This window comes from Pinus tabuliformis, chromosome 7, assembly GCF_031772625.1.
Source record: "Pinus tabuliformis cultivar Carrire ecotype Pingquan chromosome 7, CPIR1, whole genome shotgun sequence".
Taxonomy (NCBI): Eukaryota; Viridiplantae; Streptophyta; class Pinopsida; order Pinales; family Pinaceae; genus Pinus; species Pinus tabuliformis.
The window spans coordinates 1,417,533,720-1,417,558,412 of NC_142293.1; the positions used below are offsets into that span (position 1 = coordinate 1,417,533,720).

General features: G+C 37.2%; 1 pseudogene; it reads left to right on the top strand.

Moving 5' to 3' along the window:
• The first annotated feature begins 15,102 nt into the window (after positions 1 to 15,102).
• LOC149252973 (protein CANDIDATE G PROTEIN-COUPLED RECEPTOR 7 pseudogene) lies at positions 15,103 to 15,825 on the top strand (annotated as a pseudogene).
• The last annotated feature ends 8,868 nt before the right edge of the window (positions 15,826 to 24,693 follow it).

Here is a 24,693-nt window from a genome sequence, read left to right on the forward strand (position 1 = left end):
CCCGCCTCTCTTGCTACCCCGGTGGTCAGACTTCTTCAAGAGGCCGGCAGTGAAGAAGATCCCATGTAGAGAAGCTTGAATCAAATGATCCACTTGCAGCAAACAAGAGAAGAAGTTTTCAAGAACGCAACCAAATTGCAGGAGAAAATAATGAAAATCTATGACAGAAAAGCAAAAGCAGATAAAGTTCAGTTGGATGATGTGATGCTGAAGTGGGATGCAGGGAATGAAGAGAAAGGCAAGCATGGAAAGTTCGAAAATATTTGGAAAGGTCCTTTCAAGATTGCAGCATATAGGGGTCAAAATGCCTTTCTTCTGAAGGAAATGAACGGGGAAGATTGTCCTGGAGGGCCGATCAATGGTCGGCTGCTCAAGCAGTATCACTGCTGATATATTAATGCTGCTTCCACTGTCATTGTAAATACCATTTTTATTTCAGTTTGGCTTCATTCTGTAAAGTTAGTTTTTGAGTTATTTCAATGTCAAGTTTGAGTCAATTTCTTGGTCATTTCAGTTTCATAAATAAGTCAAAGTCCTGTGCTGTTTATCGAAATGATAACTCCATAGCCCAATGGACAAAAGGAATTGTCTAGCTCCTCCAGAGATCTACTATTCTTGGCACCTCCAAGGAGCTACCATCCCCCATTGGAGCCAATGTTAGAGTCGGTCTGGTCAACCCTCCGTCAGAGATCAAAACTCTTTGTGCATTTCAATTTTAGGTGTCCCACTCCATTCACTCAGCTTCATTTCGCTAGGGGCATGCCATGATCTGACGGAGAAAGTCATGCTAATCATTTCCCTTCATGTCTGGCTCCTGCTGGCTCAGGTCTTTTGTAAACAATCACCAAAGTCCATGACAGTCAAGGTCTAGTCCTTTACAGGACAAAGTCATTTTCTATGTTTGGGTCTAGGAATTCATCAATTTGGTCTTTGAAACATGTCCAGTAAAGCCATGTAGGCTAGAGGGAGGCCCTTACATAGCTATGGTTCAGAGAGCTTCATCATCACGTGGATAGACTTCGACTCTTCTTCAAAACTCTTTTTTGAAGAAAAGTCAAACAAGGTCATTTATGACAAAATTTTCCAAAAATCGCTAGTTGACTTTTTCAGATGCAGTCATGGTTTCTGTGGCCAAATGCCCTGTCATACAGTCCCTACAAAGATGTGCCAAAAATTTCATCATTTGAGCCAAAATGTCAAAGGGAAAGTGAAAATCAGTGTGTTTAAAAATCAGTGAAAAAGTGCAAAACACAACATTAGAAAAATGGGTTTTCAAGGAAGCAAAAATTAAACCCATCTCCTCCAAGGCTATAAATACATGTTTTGACCCAAATCAAAGGCATTATGCTGCTACAAGACTTGGAGAAGACATTGCAAAGGCGTGAGTGTGAGATTGGAGCGTTGGAAGTGAGTGGGAGCAGGTTTTAGAGGGTGCGGCGCACATACCCAGGAGCGCGACGCACTCACCGGGCGCGGCGCACACGCAGCCAACCCGCAGTTGAAGGTTTACACAGGCGCGGTGCATACAAAGCGTGTGGTGCACTGGTAATTGCGCGCGACGCACACAGACCAGGGGCCTAGAAACGTTGCCAAACCACCCAAAATTTTGGTGAAGGCTATCAAATCGAGAGATTTTCAGAGCAACTACCAGTTTCATTGGAATCAAAGGGTAGCATAAAACTCAAGGTACAAACAACAGTAATGGCATCCAAAGTTTCATCAGAATATGAGGAGGAGACCCACAGTGACACAACTTCGGGAGAAAGGACCCAAAGGAGACATCACCGGAGTGGCAGACATCTTAGAGATGAGCCAAACACCCTCACCGAGTTGTAGGCATGCCCTCTTGCTATGTCTTGTTTCTAACACTTAGCATGTTTTGAATTTTGTCAGAGGGTGGCAAATGTCAGAGTTCATCCTGAGTTGGCCTGTCTTTTTTCACTTCACCTACATGGGGGACAGTCTATCTTGGCTAGGGTCACTTTCACATTGACACCCGAAACCATATCAGTGGCAACAGGCATACCAAACATTGGAGAGCAGTGGCACAAGAAGAAGAAGGTAGAGAGGCATCATTATGAGCCTTACATCAAAGACAGCTATTTGAGCCACCTCACGAGAGTTTTTCCATTTAGATTTCTGAAAGATGAGTATGCCCCGCTCATGAAATTGATCATGAAATACTTCTGTTGCGAGGGGAGGTCTTCTCACCTTTATGCATACCACATCAAGTTGCTCATGCACTTTACCAGGGTTCGGATGATGAACCTTCGACTTTTCATCTGCAAGAACATAGAGAGGATGAGAAATTTCATGTAGCACAAGACCCCTCAACAGCAGCTCAACAGTGTGTATCACTTTGCCCTTATCCGGATTTTGGTGGACCATCAGTTGGGATTGTAGGGTATTGCTTGGGAGGACTTCATCTCCCATGACTTCTTCAGCACTCCACAGGTGGTTTCAGAGGTAGAGCATGAGGTAGGGGGCCCATCCCATCAGTATGAGTGACATGAGACTGCCACTATGCCGGTATACATCACCTATCAGAAAGGCAGTAGACCCTTATTTGCAGCAGCAAAGCGAGTGTTATCTCCACCCGGGGTGGAAGGGGCCTCGCTTCCGACATCAGCATCACAGGAGCAGGGTAAGGGTAAGGAGCCAGTGCAGGAGGAAGGGCCATCAGGTGAGCGAGAGACCGAGTTTTTTCTCCTCCAGGATGATGAGACAGATGCAGAACCAACCAATGAGGAGCTTACAGAGATCATCCAGGAGCAGCAGTCAGTGATTGAGTCCTTGTCCCTTGACTTGGAGAGGGCCAAGTGGAACTTGAAATACCTTGAGTAGAGAGACAAACAACTTGAGGACCAACAGACGATCATGGAGCTGCAAAATATTCGTGAGCATCATCAAGCTGCTCAAAGAAGAAAGGTTGCGCTCACATCTTTGGGGCAAGCAATCAATGAGGATCGGGAGGCCAACCCAGAGAGGGTCAACATGCATTTGGAGAGGCTACTGGAAGAAGCTAACCAGGACCTTGCTCTATTGAGACATATGGCTTTCCGTTACAGGGTGCAAAACATGAGTGCACAGGCCCGGATAAGGAACTTGAAGGCAAAATTGAGGAAAGCAACAAGAAGGGCAAAGAGGGCAAAAGAGCAAGATCGGCTTCGAATCTTGGCTGAGGCTTCCTTGGCCCATCATAGCACCCCATAGAGATCCTCCAGCCCAAATTTCAAAAAATTTGGGGAAATTTTGGTCACTTGGTAATTTTTTGGGTAAAAAACAGGGATTTTCTCCTTGTGCGCCGTGCCACTGGCACGACACTAAAATTGTAGAGCTCCAAATGAGGAATGGCTTGGAAATTTGGATTCAGCATGGAAAATTACAACTACTGGTGTCTGGGAAAGAGATTTGGGCAAGATCTAGGTCTCCTAAAGGTCAAAAAACACTCAAAAATGACCTCTCTGCCACTTTTTTGACACACAGAAAGCAGTCTTGTAAGAATGGAGATTTGGAGGGGCAAATGAGCACCAAATTTGAAAATTCCAGCTGGGTTAGGAAGTAGATAGGACGGGATTTCTAGCAAGCCCACTTGGACACATTTTGAACACCCGCAAGTGCCCCAAAACGGGCCCCAAAGTAGTGCAACGCACAGAGGAAATGGCGCGGCACACAGAGGAAAAATTGCCAATTTGCTTCTGTTTCACGAAATTTCGGTTCGCGACTTCACGAAGTGGGCCCGCTCATCTACACTTTAGTTTTTTGGAACCAAAGGTTGCATTCAAAGCTGTTTTTTATCCAGATTGGCTTCTATCCATGTGGCGAAGGAAGGCAAACGGTCACCCCAAGCCAAATGTCATGTTTGTAGCGCTGCACCTGTAGCTGATGGTTGGCTCTCCATCTCCATTTTGTAATGATTCGAGTAACTCCCCAACCCTTGGGAGTTCTATCTCTTCCTTACACATTTTGTATATTGTATGCAAGCTATTTGCAAAGGTTTGGTTGGCTTGTAACTTCTGGGAGACTGTGGGAAAGAAACTATGTTTCTTCACTGTGTATTTTTGACAGAGAATTAATGAATGGAAGCAGCTCTATTTCATGAGATTCTTGTGGTTGTGAGTGTAGCAAATGTGTCTCTTATTTTTTCATATGTATTTTTTTATGTTTCATAATCCAATTCATGTTCATTTCCAATGAAATTTTCTGAGTGAGATTAGGTAGAATTTAATTTTATTGCTCTGTCTGTGGGAAAATTTCATGTTCAGTGTTTTTTCTTCTGTTGAAAAGGATTCATGTAACTATGCCCTTTTCACTTTCTTCAGCAATCTATTCATTATGCGTTACCTCAAACTAAATTGCTACATTTTCTGCCCACCTTGCCTCACGGAATAATCTGTGCCTTTGTATTAAATTCTCTGTTCTTTGCTGACCGTTGGTCCCATACCATCCCAGAAGTTCGGTCATTCATAAAAATTGTTTCCAGAATCCCTATTCACTTACTAGCCTAAGGTAAATATTTCATTGTAAGTCATCTCAAACCGTTTTCGATTATCCATTCACTGAGTGTGACTCAGAGAGAGCCCTCTCCTGCTCTAGTAGGGCTAGCTACTAGACTGAGCGTGGTTTGTGGTTACCCTAATTTTTGCCTTCCTTCAGCCTGAGGCATATTTAGGTGCTAACACAGTCCACGTGTCCTGAACACATCTAGCAGGTCCTCTTACCTCTCATTTTACAATTCCTCAATTTGCCTCTATCAACGAACTCAACACCTTTAGGTTACCGAACTTAGCTCAAAAAAAATTTCCCTTTATCTACCTCCTTTTTCCTTCAAGGTCTACAACAATTAGCATCTTCGATGGGCCGTTCACAATTCCATTTGTGAACAACTCTTTGGTCTGCCCACGTTTTCCATACTGCTACGCCAAGATGACAAGTATATGAATATGGAGGTTTCCCTTCTTCTCACTAACTCAATCCTCTACAATATAGTGAACTAGGGATAGTTGTCTAGCTCACTTGAATGCTACTTTAGTCCTTCAAAGTTTACATGTCCTTAGACCCAATACACCTACCCTTTGACCAGTCTTGTTGTCCTTCACAAGTACAGGACTTAGCCCTCTTCTTTGATAGTCATCTAAAAACCCTCTAATTATACTTTGATTACCATCAATTTTCCCAAGCACATTCAATTCTTTTACTGATCTAGGGCCCACAACACTTCCCTCATCTAGGGCTCTTCAAATCTACCACCTAATAGTGATTTGAGTCCTCTCAAAATCACTATTCTTGTGTACCAATTTATTTGTTGTCCAATCTATGAACAAATCTGAACTACCCCTCTTATCATCCTTCTAACAATCTGTATATGACTGAACTAGGGTCACAAATCATCCACTAATAGTCCATTGACTAACTATTTATAACCTGCTTCAAATATCTGTCCAAAACTCTATGGACAGTCCACCAAAATCAACTCATCTTCATGTCAATCCATTCTTCATATGGCACATTTCTCCTAATCAATCTTCTACTTGGGTTCCACCCTCCTTTGGATATGTTATCTCCACACATAATTATGCAAACCATCTTCCATATATGTGGTCTATATTTCAGAGATAAACCTCGCTCTAAGGGTCATGACGCCTCTTTTTCTATGCAAATGTTTCACAAACTTAAGGGCATACCTTATCGACTAAACATGCTAGGAAACCACCCTAACTAGGGCATTATACTTATGTTCTAATTTCTTTATAATAAACCCTATCCAACTATAACAAAAATAACAACCCTTGCCTCCATAAGAGACTCGTCCTAGCTCATATGGATCCATAGATTCTAGGCATTTATTTGACCGAATCTTGACCTAAACTTCAGATCTTTATGACCCTCAAATTACAGTTACCTCAGTCAATATTACACCTATGACTACTTCTCTTCTGGCCCTAAAATTCAGTGCATACCCTCCTCCATTTGTGTTATTCTTTATCACAGACCTTGCGACCTACTAACCACCACAAGAAAGGGTCTCAACCCTCTCTACTATTTCAGAATTTGATGCAGCCTTCACACAAAAACACCATTGAAATCAGATGCCCAAATTTTCATGAGTTGCGTCTCTTCAGCGCAATATGTGATAAGAGAATCAACAATATTCTATCCTACTTCCTAACTCGAACTCATTAAGTTATGTGACATTCGTGTGAATCCTCACACGACAATCTTGCTCTTGGTGGATGATCATGGCCTCCCTTTAGCAACCCTCTCACTAGGCCTACTTTAGGGCTACATCTCTCTTGGCCTCCTTGATCAAATGAGCTCCATCTCACTTGATATTCTTGCCTTCATACTAAGACCTCCTTAAATAAATTTTCCTAGATAGGCCTCTTAGGAAACCTCTAGAACTTATGGGTTTTATCCACTTAGAGCTTAGGAAATATTCCCTTTTAATTTTCTTTTAGATTTTAAACCCCATCTTGGGTCCAAAACCCCTTCGCTTGGGTTCTTTTCCCATAAATACTTTTATGACCAAAATCACACAAACCCAACTCACTAGGCTTGTGGAGTACCTCCCAAGCTACACAATTCAACAACATAGTCTAGTTGTAGTAATTGAACTTGGTCAAGCTCTTGTAGTCAAGCGAGGACTTGGTTGCATTCCCAACTTGCAAATTAAGTAAGGGTACTTGTGAGGGCATGATATCTAGGGAGGGTCAGGGCATGCCAAGGAATGAAACGGCATGTTTACACATGCCAGGTAATGTTAATGCATGTTCAGGAGTGTTGATCAATCGCAAGGGAGAACTAGGTCAAAATGCATGGAAATGAACAAATAAGAGTGTGTTCCAGGGAGCGTCGGCGAATTCAACTATGCTAGGGATGAAGTGTGTTAGGAGAAGTTCATAATAGGCTTTGCAGGAGTCCATCCTATGGTTGTGATAAGGGCTCGACATAGTAGTTTTAGATAAAGGGAGACTTTGTGCTGGGTAAAACACTGTTTTTCCTCTAGCTATTATTTTTATATGACATGTGGCACATTTTGGCTGAATTCTCATGTTTTAAAATATTTTATACAATTACATATTGTACATTGTTACGTATAAGTTTTGGGGCACTCAGCTTGTGTCGAATTATATATTGTGTGACTTGTGCATCTTGTGGTTCTTGCAAACTCTCAGTTAATGCTCTATTATTTATATGAATTGTGTAGAAATTAATATGTAGATTCTAAACTGCTCATGAAATTTACTAAATCACAAAACTAGAATCTACTCTGCTGATCTACGGAAGAAAATTCACGATCGAGAACACATATCATAAACATGCACAAATATTTATCACACATACAAGAATATACATCTAGGGGAAAACAACTGCACAAAAACTATTATTATATGTATTGCACTAATCAAAGAATCCGAATGAATACAATACGCTTACTCAAGCTTGAGCAGAACATGCACCTCTATCTTCTATCCTCTACCTAACTAACTGAACCTGGGAAATACTTTGCCAATTTTTTGAGCCTCCAAGCTCCTATTTCCTTATGTTGTTCCCTTAGGAAATTGTCCCTATTTTCTAGGAATTTCTCACCACAGAATTGTGGAATTACCATAGGTCAATTATCTGACTGCATGCACCACCTATAAAACTTGGATTAGTTTACAATTGATGGTACACTGCCCTTGAACTCCAATCTCAACTCGGTAACTTGAATTCTCTGCATGCATCAATTATTTTGAGTTGATTGGTCAATTAACTAGTTGATCACTGAGTGTGACTGAAGTTACTTTGCATAACTTGACCCTCCACTAGTTCTTTTGACAGATAGAACTAGTTAAACTGAAAATAACTCAAATTAATTGAAATATATTGCTACAAATTAGCAATCAACCATGTAGAACTAAACTAAAGTGTCTACAAATCCAACTAACTAAGTTAACTGAGTGACAAGTGGCATATCAACTTAGTTAACTAACTCCGAGTATTATGCTGAAATTGAAATTTGAATTTTAATCTAGTTTGACCAAGGTAAAGTCAAAAATAGATTTTCTTGTTGCATTTTCAACAAACTGGACATACATGTGAAATATTTCCTGTGTAAGCTATGTTGCTTAGTTTTTTTATGGCCATGGCTAGATGTGATCCTTGTCTTGCTAAGTTCTTAAGTGGGACAAGTTGAGCTTGGACATGAGTGGCCTAAGATGATTTATAGTTAGTTTTTAGGTGAAAAAGGCATAGTCTACTTGTAGTAGGTGCAATTGGTCAAGTTGTTGAGGTTAAAGCAGGCCAATGTCACATGAACTATAGTAGCTAAGGACTTGATTGGGTTCCCAAGTCATGAAAAAATGTAAGGCTAGTTGTGAGGGCATGAGTGCTAAGTCGTGCTAGGGAATGATAAGATGTGCCAAATAGTGTGAAGGCATGTCCAATATGCTAAGATGTGCTAAGTGCTAAGGCATGCCAAGATGTGCAAGGGTGTGACAATAGTGTTAAGGGCTGTCAAGGCAACAAAAAGGAGAAACAAGTTAAACTATAAGGAAATGAACATATAAGAGGGTTAATAAGTCATCAATTTACCTTTTCCAAGAGGGGCATGCTAAGCACAGCAGCACTAGGTGCCAATATGTGCCAAGTGCCAAGTGTAAGTGCATTCTATGTGCCAAATTTTGTTATTTTACTTCTCATCTACTTTCCAATAATTGACTGCAAATAACTTTAATATTAAACCATGCTAAAGCATACCAAGGCATCTCAAAGAATGTTAGACATGCTAAGACTTGACAAGCGCCAACATGTGCCAAGTGCCAATGTGTGTTAGGGAGTGATATGCATGTTATGGAGTGGGAGCGAATGTTGAAGAGTGCTAATGCATGCTGAGGAGTGTTAGGGAGTGATACACATGTTATGAAGTGGCTGAGCATGTCGAAGAGTGCTAAGGTGTGCCAGAGAGTGATAATGCATGCTGAGGAGTGTTAGGGAGCACTAGGTTAAATTTCATGGAAGTGAATAAATATGAGGGTGTGTTAGGGAGTGTCAATGAGTGTTAGCTAGCATGCCAAGGAGGGAGTGACAAGGTATGCCAAGCACTGGTAAGGCATGCTAGGGAATATTAGTGCATGTCAAGAAGTACCAGAGTGTGTTAGGGAGTTCCAATGTGTGCTAACATGTGCCAAGGCATGTTAAAACATGCCAGATGCTAAGGTGTGCTAGGATGTGCAAGGTGATATGGTATGCCAATATGTGTCAAGGAATGTCAAGGAAACAAAAGGAATAACCAAACTAAAATTCAAGTAAGTAAACACATAAGAGATTTAATAACTTAGGACTTTATCTTTTTCAAAAAGGGCATGTTGGGCACACTAATAATAGGTTCCAATACATGCCAAGTTCCAATGTGTGCCAAGTGCTAATATATGCCAAAATGTTCCAAGGCATGCCAACACATGCTAAGAGAGTGTTGTGTTATGTTAGGGCCTGCTAATGTGTGCTTGGATGTCCTATTCATGGAAATATGTTGTAGGTACAAAGATGATCCAAGAAATTCAAGGTGACAAGGAATGTTTGTGTGTGCCAAAACATGTTAAGGTGTGCCAAGAGTGTTGAGGAGTGTTAGGTCTCTCTCATTAATAGAATTGACAAAGCTTGATTGTGTATTAAATAATATAGTTCCTACACAAACTAGTGGAACTTTATCTAAAGGGAATATGTTAGACAATAAACCTAATAGAGATGAATCATGTGTTGACTCATAGGAAAAATATATTCTCATTACTCGAGGGAAAATATACACATTAATTACTTCTTAACGATTTGACTAACTCTAACCACTATGGCCTTGGACCCATAATGAAAAAGAATCCACAACAATGGTCTTAAATCATTATCTTTTGACAAAAGATATAGTGACATGCACATAACGTTGTCAAAAACTCATTGGAATGATCAATGATGACGAACATTTTTTGACCGTCACCAAAAGTAATCCAAAAGAGCATTAGTGAGGATCAATAAAAGATCATCACTAGAAGTCTCACCAAAGAGAGAATTAGTGACAGGCCTTTAACAACCGTCACCAAAATTGTCACTAAAATGGCTTTGGTGACAATCCTTAAAGGAACATCACTATATGCATTTACAACAACACATTTTTAAGGACCGTCACCATATGTGACATTGGTGATGGACCTTAAAGGTCGGTCACAGGCATGATCCTCAACAATGACCTTTTTTGTTGTAGTGGTTGTTGCAATTTTTCCTGGGATTATGACTTTCTACAACAAGTTTCCCTGGGGGCACTTATGTTTTGAAAGTGAACATTCAGTGTTTATCCTTGTCCTCCACTATCTTCACAAGTTTTAATCAACTGGCCTTCCTTCATAAAAGATTGATTTATCTGGGCAGTTGTTCGTCTTTCTTCAACAATGGCCCAAACAACTAGTGATTATCCACGTCTACAGTCACCAACAATAAAAACACCATCAAAATTTGTTGCAAAATCACCAAAGTTGGTTTTGAAATTTGACCTGTTATCCCTTTCCATATCAAGCTTCTTCACAATAATCTGTCAAACCAGATAAAAAATTGAAATTAGAGTGGCGAGGTCAATGGAGAAATTCTAGAAAATATGGTGTGTATGTCTAGTACCCTTTAGACATAGAATATAAATGTTGCAAAGACGTGTATTCAAGGTTATGGATTGGGAAGGATGCAATATCATTGAATTAATCATTTTTCTAAAGAAGAAAGCATAGTCTAGCAATGAATGTTGTCAACTAAATTCAAATTAGACTTGAATCATTACATTGTGCCTATGAATAAGAAAATTAAAGTCTTATATCACCGTAGCAACAACTTTAGTTCTTAAAAAATTATAGCTTACTTTTTCTAGTCTGAGAAATCCCATTTCTAAGAAAACAAGTTTTTCTTCTATAATCTCCTTTTTGCCCTCCATCTCTTTCAACTATAACTTTCCACTCATATTTTTTCCATTTGACCTTGATCAATTCAAGCCCTTTATCATTTCCATTGTCATTATCTATAAACCTTTTTGTCAACACTTCATATGACTTGGGATCTTTACCAAACTTGGTAATAACTTCCTGGTGGCCATAATGTTTTCCAAAAACCTTAGGCCACTACCAAAAAGTGAACAAAAACCCATAATCATGGAATTGTACCAAGATAAAACATGTTAGAAAATACGAGATAGCCAACTTTTATTTAGATGAATATGAATAAAGACAAACTTGAGTCCAAAGATTCCCAGGAGAACGAGAATTGAATAGTTGTGGAAAGATCTCCAAACTCACAACATGTCTACATCCATGTCTTATGGATATTATAGAATCAATTCCAATATCTCCTCCTCTAATGACAACCACCCTTTTCCCTATTGCAGAAATAAACTTTCCATCTCACAATCCATTATCGAGCAAACTCTTGGTATTTGAATGAAGGAACTCCATAGAAAAATGTGTTTCCATTAATTCACGGCCATGCATAGGAACATCCATGTTATTGGTATTTGAACTAGAAAGTGTACCTTGGTTTTGTTGCACCACTTGCCAAAAGAATAACATCATTTTGAGTGTGAAGCTTCTCCATAGAGAAAAGAGAGTCAACTCCAACAATTGCATTCATAAAAAAATTAAAACCTTCCTCTACCATCAGATCAACACGTCACTAGATAAAATCAATTTTGTTTTTCATATTAGGAACTCCATACATCCTCAGACCTCCAATTTGATCAACACGTTCATAAACAATGATAGAGTGCCCATGAGCTTTATTAAGTTGATCAGCAACATCCAAACTAGCTGGCCCACTGCCCACTATAACAAGTTTCTTCCTACACCTAATGACCCATCCATATCAATATCTAGTTCACCACATGATAGGAAATAGACATATTATTTTCAAAATGATAAGCATCATAAGAATGACATAAGAATTATAAAGGAAAGACACATACCTTATCCTCCTCTCAGGTGGACATGGAACCATCTAACCTTCGTCGAAAGTTTTATCAGTGGCACATTGAGTACTTTTAATACATAATGGATTTTCAATTACTCCTAGTACACACAAAGCTTCACAAGGGGCAGGGCATACACGTCCAGTGAATTCTGGAAAATTATTTGTTTCCATAAGTGAGTTCAATGCTTCTTGCCAACGCCCTTGGTGCACTAATTCATTTCATTGAGATATTTTGTTCCAAAGAGCACATACAATGTTATCCTACATGGAGGAAATCATTTCACACATTCAAAATACAAACAAGTGTACAATTTAGCAAAACAAAAAATGTACAAGAACAAGGAATGTAATTAAGAAGCTTTGCAATATACAAAAAGGCAAACTCTCAAATAGTGAATATAAGTTATAACATATGAATTTTGAATTGTATAACTACATTATGTTTCACTTGCTATTTTAATAAATAATTAGGGGCAAATAAATGATGTTTGGACTTTAACTTAATGACAAAAGCAGGTTCCATAATTCATACACCTAGCCAATTGTGTCTTTAGTAGTGCCCCTGGCTTGTTTTCCTCAACCACTTCTTTCAATGGCCCTCACTTATTTTCCTCAACCACTTCTTTCCAATCATTCATCTATGTTGCAACATTTCTCTATGCAAGGCTCTCACTCTCATACATCAAAAAAACATGGTGCTTAACTACATTATCTGTTTTTGTAGGTCTATGTGCCACCACTTTCTATTCACTTTGCTACAAACTAGATAGAAATGTTAGCCCCATGATGAAGCCATCACACTCAACATTTATAAAACTTAATACTTGATGGAATTTTCAAATAATTTCAATGGGTCAAGGATTTTATACAATGGAGTTAATATTTGATAATGATATACATGTTATACAATTGAAATTAAAATAAACAAAAAATGAGTTGAAATACATGAAAGTGTACCTTGTAATCCCTACCATCTTTTATGTTCATTTAAATAAAGTTTTACCATCCTCTTCAATTCCTTAAAGGCATCTTTCTTCATCCAGTCAGCCTCCTCTGCTTCCTTCACAGTATTCCTAGCCTTCATTTCTTGGAACACTCTATTGCACTATTTTGGGATGACCCATTTTCTGGTTGACAAGTCTGGCTTTGTCACGTAATTTCATCCACTCACCCTTCACCTTATTGTCTCATGAATTAAAAATAAAAGAAACATCCCCATCATGATCTAGAACTGATAATATCTCTTCAATTTGGCCTGTGACCCCAAAAACTAATTGAAAATTGTCACTGCTATTATTTTCACTTGCAAGTCCTTAAGCCTGATCTTCAAGAGAAGCCAATGTCCCAAACTCATTTATCCTTCTATCATCTACATCCAAGTTGCACATTTTGGGGGCAGCTACTGATTTGGTCCTCTTTCTCCTTACCCTCTTTTCTTCTCCCTGTTGTGACTATAGTGGGTTCTTCACTGCAGACTTAAGCACATAACATGGTTACAGTAAGTTTTCTTAACATTCAATGATCTCAACACTCTCAAGTCTACCAATAACTACATAATCACCTAGACTGTTGGTAATCCTCCTACCTACTTGTATGTAAACTATTCTTTCTTTTTGTAACTCTAATGGAAAAAGAAAATAATTAAATTGCAACATAAGATAAAAAAGTCAAATTATACTTTGATGAACACACTAAGATAAACTATTGCAATAAATAGTAATACATGGGCTCTATATTATTATCATTTGCACGTCAAGGTTGACCTCCCTTCTGAAAACCAAGACCACTGACCAACAAGAGCAACATAATCCAAACACAAATACGGTAAGACATAATTATTGGAAAATGTCAATTTCAACTCAAGTCAATGTTCTCAGAACCTAATGTAAAAAGTCCAAGAGAATTACCTAAAATGATAAAATCTATTTCAAAGTACAAGGGTTTTCAAAACCAACCAAACCTGAACTACAACCAGAACAAGCCAATTTGGCCAGTTTGACCATAAAATAAGATGGTATGGACCTTGAACTTGTTCAATGACTGGTTCCATATCAAACTAGTTGGTTCACTACAAAACCAATTTGACAATCCTATTCAACTGTTTTATATATATAATCAATATTTCATGCAGTTTCTAGTAAACTAGTTCATAAATTGATTCTGGGGCAGATGCATGCTTGGAGTCGAAGTAAGAGGTGGGTTAGTTGGACTATTACCGTTTTATAACCCTAGCTAAGAAAATTCGCTACCTTTTTTCCCTTATGAAAAATCAATCTTTGTTCCATCCATGTAGGTTTCCCATTGCTTTTTATAGATCCCCTCCCTCTTTGACTCACTTAACTGCAATATAACAATTCCCATGTCTTCATTTGGCTTTGCTTAACTGCAATTTAACAATTCTCATGTCTTCATTTGGCTTTGGAATGTTCCATAAGTCTTGACTCCTTGTGATTTTTTTCTCAAACACTTAGATCTGGTTTCGGAATTTGGTGTTCCAGCCATGGGAAACCTCAAATTCCCCACTATGTTGTGCATCTATGTTCAAGTCATAGAAGCAATTTGGATTCCAATCCAACCCATTTTCTCTAGAGAGATGAGGGACTCCAAAACAGATTCAGATTTTAGAGCCATAATTATGTTTGAAAATATTGGGTTCACTCACTTGGGGCATGTTGAAATCTTTGTAAAAGATATGGGATGGATGAACACATTGCAAGGCCCTGATCTGGATCTCTCCATGATGGATTTTTTCTTATTATCAGAAAAATCTTTGGTGAAGGTTCTGGTAGAATTGGAGGAGAATCCCAATTATTGTGTCCTCGACAATAATTACATCACGTCGTTGTTCAACTTCAAGGAGTTGCATGCAGACAATACATATAATATTTCATACCCTATTGTAGATATCAATGAGTATAGTCTCTTTTTTTTTTTTTTTTCATACTCATTACAGAGTTTAAATGAATGTACACAAAAAAATGTACAACTTGGAGGGCAATGTGAAGTATTTCCTTCCTACATGTCAAACCCAATTGCCCTCACTTTATTTTTGTTTCTTTGTTTTGTATTCAATTTTCCTTGAGGTTTTGGATTTATATCTATGTAAAAAAAAGGACCATGGTGCATAGAATCCATGTTCTTATGTGTGCATTTCTCCTATTCAAAGCACTAAATCTGATTTATGTAGCTAAGGATAAATTGTATGTTAAGAGGACAGGGACTACCCATGGGTGGGATATTGCCTTCTATGTCTTTTGGTTTTTTAAGGGCATCCTGCTCTTCACTGTAATAGTTCTCATAGGTATAGGTTGGTCCTTTTTGAAGCCTTATCTTCAGGAAAGAGAGAAAAATTTTCTTATGATCGTGATCCCATTGCAAGTTTTTGCTAACATTGCGAGCATAGTTATCGCTGAGACTGGACCTTCTACAAAAGATTGGTTTACATGGGAGCAGGCATTTTTGCTTATAGATATTATCTGCTGTTGTGCAATCATTTTTCCAATTGTTTGGTCGATCAAGAATCTTCGTGAAGCATCCAAGACTAATGGGAAGGCAGCTAGGAACTTGGCAAAATTGACCCTTTTCAGGCAATTTTACATTGTTGTTGTCAGCTATTTGTATTTTACCAGAATCGTGGTTTACGCCCTCATAACAATCATGACGTACAAGTACAGGTGGGTGAGAAATGGTGCAGAAGAGGTTGTAAGCCTTGCCTTCTATATATTCACATTTTACAAGTTCCAACCAGTAGACAAGAACCCCTACCTTGTTCTTGATGATGAAGAAGAGGCTGCAGCACAGATGGTAGCCCTTCAGGATGAAGATTTCGAGCTTTAATGTAGAAGTCTGGATGCCAATGTTTGTTAGACACTCGTAAACTCCAAGGATGAAATAGCCTTTCAAATATGACTAAGTCTGCTCACATTTTAGAAGTTTTGTATACCTAATGTGAGGAACCTGTGAAAGGTAAACAAATATGTGATTCAACTTTTTGTTGTATTTTTCTCTTGTTGTGACACACTTTTATTTGATTGAAAAAAATTGATTCTGAGGCCAATTCCAACTTTTCAAGCATGGAAAACCATGGAACCATTTGAATACCCTAATCAAAAGAATTCAATTTTCCATGATGAACTAACAGGAAATAATATGAAATGCTTGTAAATGCTTCAACAACCACTAACCAACTTCATCCCAATAGCCAAATAACAATAAAACTCCTAGTTCTTTCAAACCTTAGCTCTAGCTGATCTAAGCCCAAATGATTGCAAAGACACCCTTTACAACCATTATTATTATTATTCAAAAGTTCAGTTATAGATTAAAACAATAGAAAAAACCATAATGGAAATATGGATTAGATGCCATATTTTACTCCTTTCCAAGCACTCTTGAGACTTAACTGCATCCATGGAAAGTCCTTACGAGTGTGCAAGAAGGATTCTCTTTCAAATCTATTTTGATTCATCTCAAGATTCAAACTAATTGGATCTTGGCACAACATCCTAATTTTCTTAAAAATAATATAACCTAAAACAAGAATAAATTGAGAATGAAAGGCATCCTAATCTAATCTTGAGTTGGAAAAACCAGGAGGGGAAAGCACTAGAGACTCCACAAAGTATCTTCATAGTTCCCATTTAATTTGGACAAGCTTGAACGCTTTAATGTTTTTCGCAAGTAACTTCTAGGTCAAAGTTCTTCTCTGATGTGAAAACTTTTAAGATACACAAAATTTGATTGCATGCATTCTAGTTTCTCACTGATATTGATAAGAGTATATAGGTAAATGTCCAGAATTTCACATCTATTGATGCTTGATTCCATGTCATAAAAATACTTGGGTCCTAAACTTGGTGTGGAAAAATACCTACAGAACAATCTATTTACAATGGACCATATGCTCAAGCATGATAGATTAGGCTCTCTTCACACATGCTTGATCAATTTAAGGGCACTGCTTTCTACATCTCGCTGTGATTTTTCTCTATCATCCAAGTTATTGTTTATGAGACTTGACTTAAACTCTAAATGAAATGGAAAAATATGATAACTATTTTCCCATACAAGATGAGCTATTCTTGATAGTTTTTGTATGATCTGTATTCAAGAGTTCATGTGTGGTCTTCAGGTTGTGGAGAAATACATTACTCTTTACTATCTTCATTTACATGTTACCATGTTAAAAATTAAAATGCCATCGTTTATGTTGATTCTAATCAAATAATTCATTTTTCAAGGTTCCCTAGACATCTGTCCTACCAAGTTTTGTTTATATTATTTACTGACAACTTTTCCTTTTGTAATATAAATATTTTAGTCTTAGTTGTTTCCAGACCTTACAATATTTTGGCTAACCATGGTTGACAAGATTGCACTACAAGTGAAAGAAATACTTTCACATGTTGAGATCACCAAAAAATAGAGGGGATCAAATGGAACCAACAAAAAACCCAAAATCCTACAATAAGTAGGGGCAAAACAACACTACAATAGAGCTAAGCCATAAAGTGCACTAGAGAGGGGTCACCAAGCACTATATAAAATAAACCCATGAAAAATAGAGTGCAACACTTGATATCGGTGACCTTAGGCATAAATACTTTGTTAGAGAGATCAAGAAGATCACAAGATGATATCTTACAAATGAGAGTTCTAGTGTACATATACACAACTCAAGTAGGCTGGGCACTTTCCCAAGGATGGTTTATGGGCATACATCAAGCTAACTAGGTTGGCCTTAACCACAACCTAGTAGTATAATAAATGATTACATTAATGCCTAACCAAATGCATTAATGACATAATATGAGTGGATTGTATCCAAATGTGAGGATTAAACTATTCCCAACATCACATAACACTTATTTGGCATTAGACATTTATCATATCAAAAAAAATTAACTAGAAAATTAACATATTAAATTTTTTAAATATGACATCACCAATGTTCTTGGCTCGCTAATGTGTAGCCTTCTTTTTACTCCTTTCAATTGTACCTATCTTAGGTATATAAATAAAAAATACAATTTAATAGCTAGATGGCATTGGCTTATAAAAGCTAAAATAGGGATATACTGAGAAAAAAAATTCTATTGTATAAGAATTGCATTACATAATAGTGCACTAGTAGTAACTTACATATAAGCATCTATGGAGATAATTCAAATTTAAATGGTAACAGTGACAACAATTTCTGGAGGACTATAACGAACAAACAATGTCATAACATGACTTCATCTTATTTCACTAAGCCTATGAAAGAATGTGAACATATAAAGCATATAGGGAACAATTAGGACACAATTACAACTATGTTACCAAGGAAATATTTCAACACTAGACTATTGGATGCTTATGAATATAAGAGAAAGGATTGTATACATGGTTTCTATACAAGAATTTTATACCAAACTGTCATAAAGAAAGTTAGTATATAAGTGCATAGAAAAGCCTAAGCATAATGGTTCTATAATTGCCTCACTGGCGAAGAAAAGGGAGATAAAATTTAGGGAAACAAAACCAAGAGTCTTAGCTCAGGCAGGGTGAACATTATTCCTGTAAATTGAGGTATTTCCATTGGTTCATGGTTCATAATACCTTTACAAAATTCCATGGTTTGTATCTTGGGAGTCAAATTTTTTAAATAGTTTCTTCCTGTGTTTGATAGTTAGTCCACACTACACTCCAACTCCATTGATAGGGTTTCATATACTACAAAATTCATTGACGGTGAATTGTTCAACAAGGGTCTATGATTTGCATCCCTTATAGTGCTCATGTTTTAAATAAGAAGGTACCTATAGTATCATTTATGACACAATCCATTCAGAAAAACTTAAAATAAATGATAAGTACTTTTGACTATTTCCAGCACCATCATAAGATAGAATTTTCGGGTTTCGGCATACACAAGGTGTAGCAGGTTCCCTCAACATTGATTTTAATGCTGGAATATCAAGAGAGTTATAATGTAAAAAGGAGGTTTCATATACTACAAAACTCATTAACGGTGATTGTTCAACAAGCGTTTACTATTTTCATCCCTTATAGTGCTCTTGTGGTTTAAATAAGAAGGTACCTTTGATAGTATCATTTATGACACAATCCATTCAGAAAAACTTAAAAGCAATGATAAGTACTTTTGACTATTTCCAGCACCATCATAAGATAGCATTTTGGGGTTTGAGCATATACAAGGTGTAGTAGGTTCCCTCAACATTGATTTTGATTTTGGCATATCAAGAGAGTTATAAAGTAAAAAGGATCTCTTAAATTCATGGCGTGGCATTGAGAGTTCGATGCCTCACACTACAAAAAAAATTGCAATGGAAATATAATTGGTCAGATGTTATGAATACATCTTTGTATTTTATGCAATGGAAATATAATTAGTCAGATATTATGAAGACATATCAGATGATCACAACATACCAGAAATGGTGGGAGTCAGCACCCAGTCTCCAATAACCATGCATGTGCCAATCAGAGAAACAATAAGCAACATAGTGTGAAAAAGTCTACATTTTTCAAGCACACTTTTCACCCTTGACCTAGTCTTTGTCTGAGGGAAATCATCAATGTTGTATGTTGAAATATCCTCATCAGCCACTTGGCAATTTGGAAAAAGGCTAATTTTGGCATGCCTATATAATAGAGAATACAATGCAAAAGTTCCACCTACATGAATCTGCAGGATTAGACAGGGCACAGAGAGGTAGAAATCCTTGTGTCATATTAAGATGCTATAGGATAAACCAGAATATCATCTTTTCCCAAGAATAACTAGGACACATTACACAAAATTTACAACATTAATATCAACAAGGTATTTCCAATGAATTTCAAACATGTGATAATTAAACTTCCCTATGTACAACAAAGACATAATTGTAGAGGTTTCAATGTTGATCCCCATAATATATAAAGAAATCCTATGATTTTTGCAGATGAAAACTGAAATAACTATTTAAATATACTAATTGAGACTTTTCAAAAGGTACTAAATGAAAATACTAAATATGATATTTTCACTGAAACTCTGGATTGGGAATTTGCAGTAGCTCTTCTACCAGAATCATCCAAGGAAAAAAGTGAATATGTTGCAACAAATTATGTTAGGAATGGTTTCATGGGAAATTTAGAGAAGCATTTCCACATGTTACCTAATTAAAAAATGGTAATTAAAGATTTGGATGTGTACTTGCAAACAAAAAAATATAGGATTGAAAAACTTTAATGAACTTTCTCGAAAACAAAGTGTGTGTCTAAAGGAAATCATTTCCCCTCATTGAATCACCATTGAAATATCTATAGGATATTCTCAATTGAAATCTATTAAAAACACGAGATTAGATCACAACAAAGAAATACTTAATGGAGCAACAAATTGCAAATATCTCTCGAGGAGCATACCAATCTGAGATTGGACAGACTTTTGCATCCATCATGTAGATTTTTCCCTAACCATAGTTCACCCAAGGTCCAAGAGTTAACTAAAAATATTAGGAGTAACACAAGACAAGGGGAAAGTCTGTGGGGTGGATGGGAATGTCAAGATTGAATACCCAATACTGCATTCTAGATCAATATAGGCATTGCCAATAATCATGTGGCACAAAGAAATAAATATTTGTGTATAGCACCATCGTCTGATATAGGTAGCAAGCCTCCATGAACATGTCACCATAGTATGGTTAGATTATATTAAGATGTGACATGTATATGCTACCATAATCTAAGAAGAAATAAGTAAGGCCTCTAACTATCACTGTGATTTGATAATCCGGTGAGAATATGACCAAACTAATTGTAACTTGTACCACCACTATCTGATCAAATAAGCATAAAGTATACATGCATATACACCACCACAATCTGATCAAATATGCCTAAGCCATATATGAACACACCACCACAAACTGATCAAAAGAGCATTAGAAAAGAGGCTACAAACTAATCAAAAGAGCATTAGAAAAGAGGCCCAAAGCAACGAAAACTTAACCTGTGCAACATGGGCATAGGCCCCTACTTCAAGATCCATTTGAGGTTAGTACCAATCAATATTGTTAGTACATAGAGGTCATGACTATTCTCCATAGGTAATCATCTTTTGTCTCACCTCCATACAAAAAGAAACACTGCAAGGTGGGCGACAAAGTACCGTATCAGGCTGTGAGAGTGCTTGTGGCCATGAAGAGATTGGCAATGGTATGAGATAACTTAGAAGAAGGATTTTGATTACACAAAACTATAATGCTTTGCACAATACCCAAAGTCCCCAAATCACATAAACATGGGATAGTGATCACCAGGTGTTTCGAAGCAGCCTCTCTAATGGACCTTGTGCACAACACTGGTCACTATATAAAAAACAGAATAAATTGCCCAGACACCTGACAAAATGCTCAGAGAATAGGAAAATGGTAGTGGGGTAGAGCCAATAGGCATAAATGGAAATGAAGGAGACACAAAGGAGTTTTCTTGGGTCAGGTGGGTTTTGGACTTTTAAAAAAAAATCAATACAATGGGAGTTTTGGTGGTATAAGAATTAAAATAATAATAAGGGCAGTTACAGGCCTTGCTGGCTCATATGATTATGATGCACATTCTTGCAAGAATAGCATTTATGTGACCTGTTTTTCAGGATTTTACCATCAAGGGTATTATGAGGCAGAAAGTACTACAATATGGGTGTAAGTAGCTCAATGGGTTGATATATAGGTGATTTGGATACCCATTTTAAGGACATTTAGCTATCATTTGCCACAAAAAATTCACATGGTTGTCATTTTATTGTTTTTTATAAAATAGAGGTGTGTCATATGGCTATGGGTGATTGGTTGAGTGAGGAAACATGTATTGCATTTAAGAGTGAAATATTGATTGTGGCTTTGTTCTTTTAGGTAGTCAAAAGCATGTATGGCAATGATGGAGACTTCACAGTATTACATGGATCAATTTCAACAGATCTATAGGGACTTATGGGTTCAATGGCTGATAAAAACACATGAGATATTTGTGCCCAGATTGAAAATTCCTAGTGAGAATGAACATATAATCACTATATAAGTTTATGCCAATGAGAACTCAAGTGGGTGTTTTTTCATCCCTCCTTCCTTAGTTGTGGGCATATAGATAATAGATCATAGATTGTATTTCACAGGATTTACCTTCAACGGGGTTTTTATTTTATGTAAAACTACAACAATGCACCAAATGATTGTGCCCTAGTTAGTGACATAACTGGTATGGCCCTGGTCCAATGGCTGGTAAAAGTTGTAGACAATTGTGATAAGAATGAAATTGACTGGAGATTGGAAGCTTATAAATATCAAGCGTGAAATATTTCATCATAATTCCATCATGGTGACTGCAATGAGAAAATTATCTGGGCCCCTTTTTAAGCTATTTGGGTGAACCTTTTAAATTGCTACAGTCTCCATTGTCTCTAAACATTTAGCTTGGGTAAGGGAGAACACTTTCCCAATAACTATACAACCTGAATAGAGAAGTTTGGCAGCTACCTCACATAGAACTTGGTAGCAATTTGGAATTCCAACATCTCTATCCACTTTATTAATCTAACAAATAAGATTTTCTAGCAAGAAATCACAAACAATGTATATTTACATAAACAATTTGCAGGCTTTCCAGTATTAAATGCAAAAGAAATCAACAAAAAATATTTTACAATAGCTCTAGTCATCATCAGATAAGTAAATGACACTTAGAGTGTCACTATAATGAGCCATAGAATTAGAATTTGGTTGTGTTGTAACAAAAGGAGTGAATTTGGCACTTAAAATTTCAAAGAACAAGAAGTTGTTTCTATTGTGAGAATAGGAGGACTAGATGCATTATTTCCATAATCAAATGATGCTCCAACATCACCATTATTTTCCAACAAAACACCTTCTCATTTGGCTTGCTGCATGCCAGGGTTGATGAAATTTTCTACAAGACTACTACTATTGGTATGTTGCAAATTAGAAGATGAAAGGTGGGGCATGCCTAGTGTTTTTCTAGGCATGCCAGCAATGGTAATGGAAATGGACACTGTAAATTTCCCACTGCAATCTCAACAACACCTTATGTTCCTACTTCCATGACACCACTAGCACTAACCATAGTGAAGTTTGCACACTGAGCATTTCCCAAAGAAAATGAATTGTGCAAAAGGGAACTTAACTAGCTTTGGTGCAATGCATTACAACCCAAAATTCAAGTTTATGAGAACTAAGAAAGTGACCAATTTCATGTTGTTGTAATATTTGAGAGGTGAGAGAGTTCACATTGGGAAACATCTAATTTGATATTATCATTCCAGTATTCCTTAGCTTGCAGTTTTGTTTCAGTCACAAATCCACCTACAACAATTGACCCTGGACATGCCAAGGGCTAAATGTTTCTACTCAATATGTCAGGGATGGCAAGATTGTGGGGTGAGGAATTACCTTGTGATGCTTTTCCAAGCTGATTATTTTGCAACATCATGCATTAATTAAGCCATTGAGTAGGGACCTATGAACCTACATACCAAGCATCAATATATGTGTTGTTGTGTAAGGAAAACATTCCACCAGCTTCCCAAGAGACCAAAACCAATGTTGTTTAAGAGTGTAAGTGAAATGCAGCCTCCAATAAAATCATGGTACCATGTTGAAGCTAAGGTATTCCAAATCTCTTCCTCCCAATAATGTTCCCTCTAGGCTTAGTGTCGATGGTGTGATTAACATACCAAGAAAAAAGGGCACTATTACTCCTCACATTTGATTAATAATGGTTTCATCTCTTGTATATATTTGGGGGAAGAACTATGGTATTGTTCTAGCAATACATCCTAATGAAAAGCCAAATGTTGTTCCAATGAGGAGTAGTGAGTGAAGCAACTATTGTTCCTTTCTTATGTTGTAGTTAAAACTTAACACTAGAAGTCAAGTTAGGCATGAATAATTGAGTTGTTTGTGCCAAAGGTTCTCTAGAAATAGTGCACACAGAATAGATCCCAATCATGACCTAGTGCATTAAAAGTGCAATTTCTCCCAAGGAAGTATCCATGTATGTAATAAATGTGTAAAATGCCACCTTGGACATCAGAATTAGAAGTATTAGAGTAGCAAGATGAATAGCTTGCAGTTGTTCCTCCATATAAGAAATGACTATAGAAAATGGATTGTATCCTTTGTGATGAACAAATCTCAACATCAAAAGAGATCCAATAATTTGAGAAGCTGCTATTGCAAATGCTGCTACTTACACTTTGGGAAGCCATACCAATTACTATGACTAGTCATGCATAACCTCAAAGCTACATTATTATGATTATCATGCCATCCATGTATTTTAGATATCAAACCACTATGCCACTTGTCGGCTTACCATGAATTTTGAGGTTATGCTAAAGCTTGGAGTCACATGAGCTAGAATCAACAAATTTCTTTGAGATCAATGAAGAAAAGGGTGGTGTAGCCATAGTCCCAATAGTGCATTTCAAAAAGAATGTTTTCACATCAGTAAGATATTGGCATAAATTAGTGTGAGTTTTTTTCAATTTCAATAACAGGGGGCTTATAACATTGAAAGGGTCAAATTTCAAAATGAATTGACAAATATAATATCATTTGGGTTTGTGAAGCAAGGTTGGGTATCGAATATTATCCACGTATTAGTCCATTCACCAAAAAGAGTTCCTAAGGGCCACTAATCTCCAATATA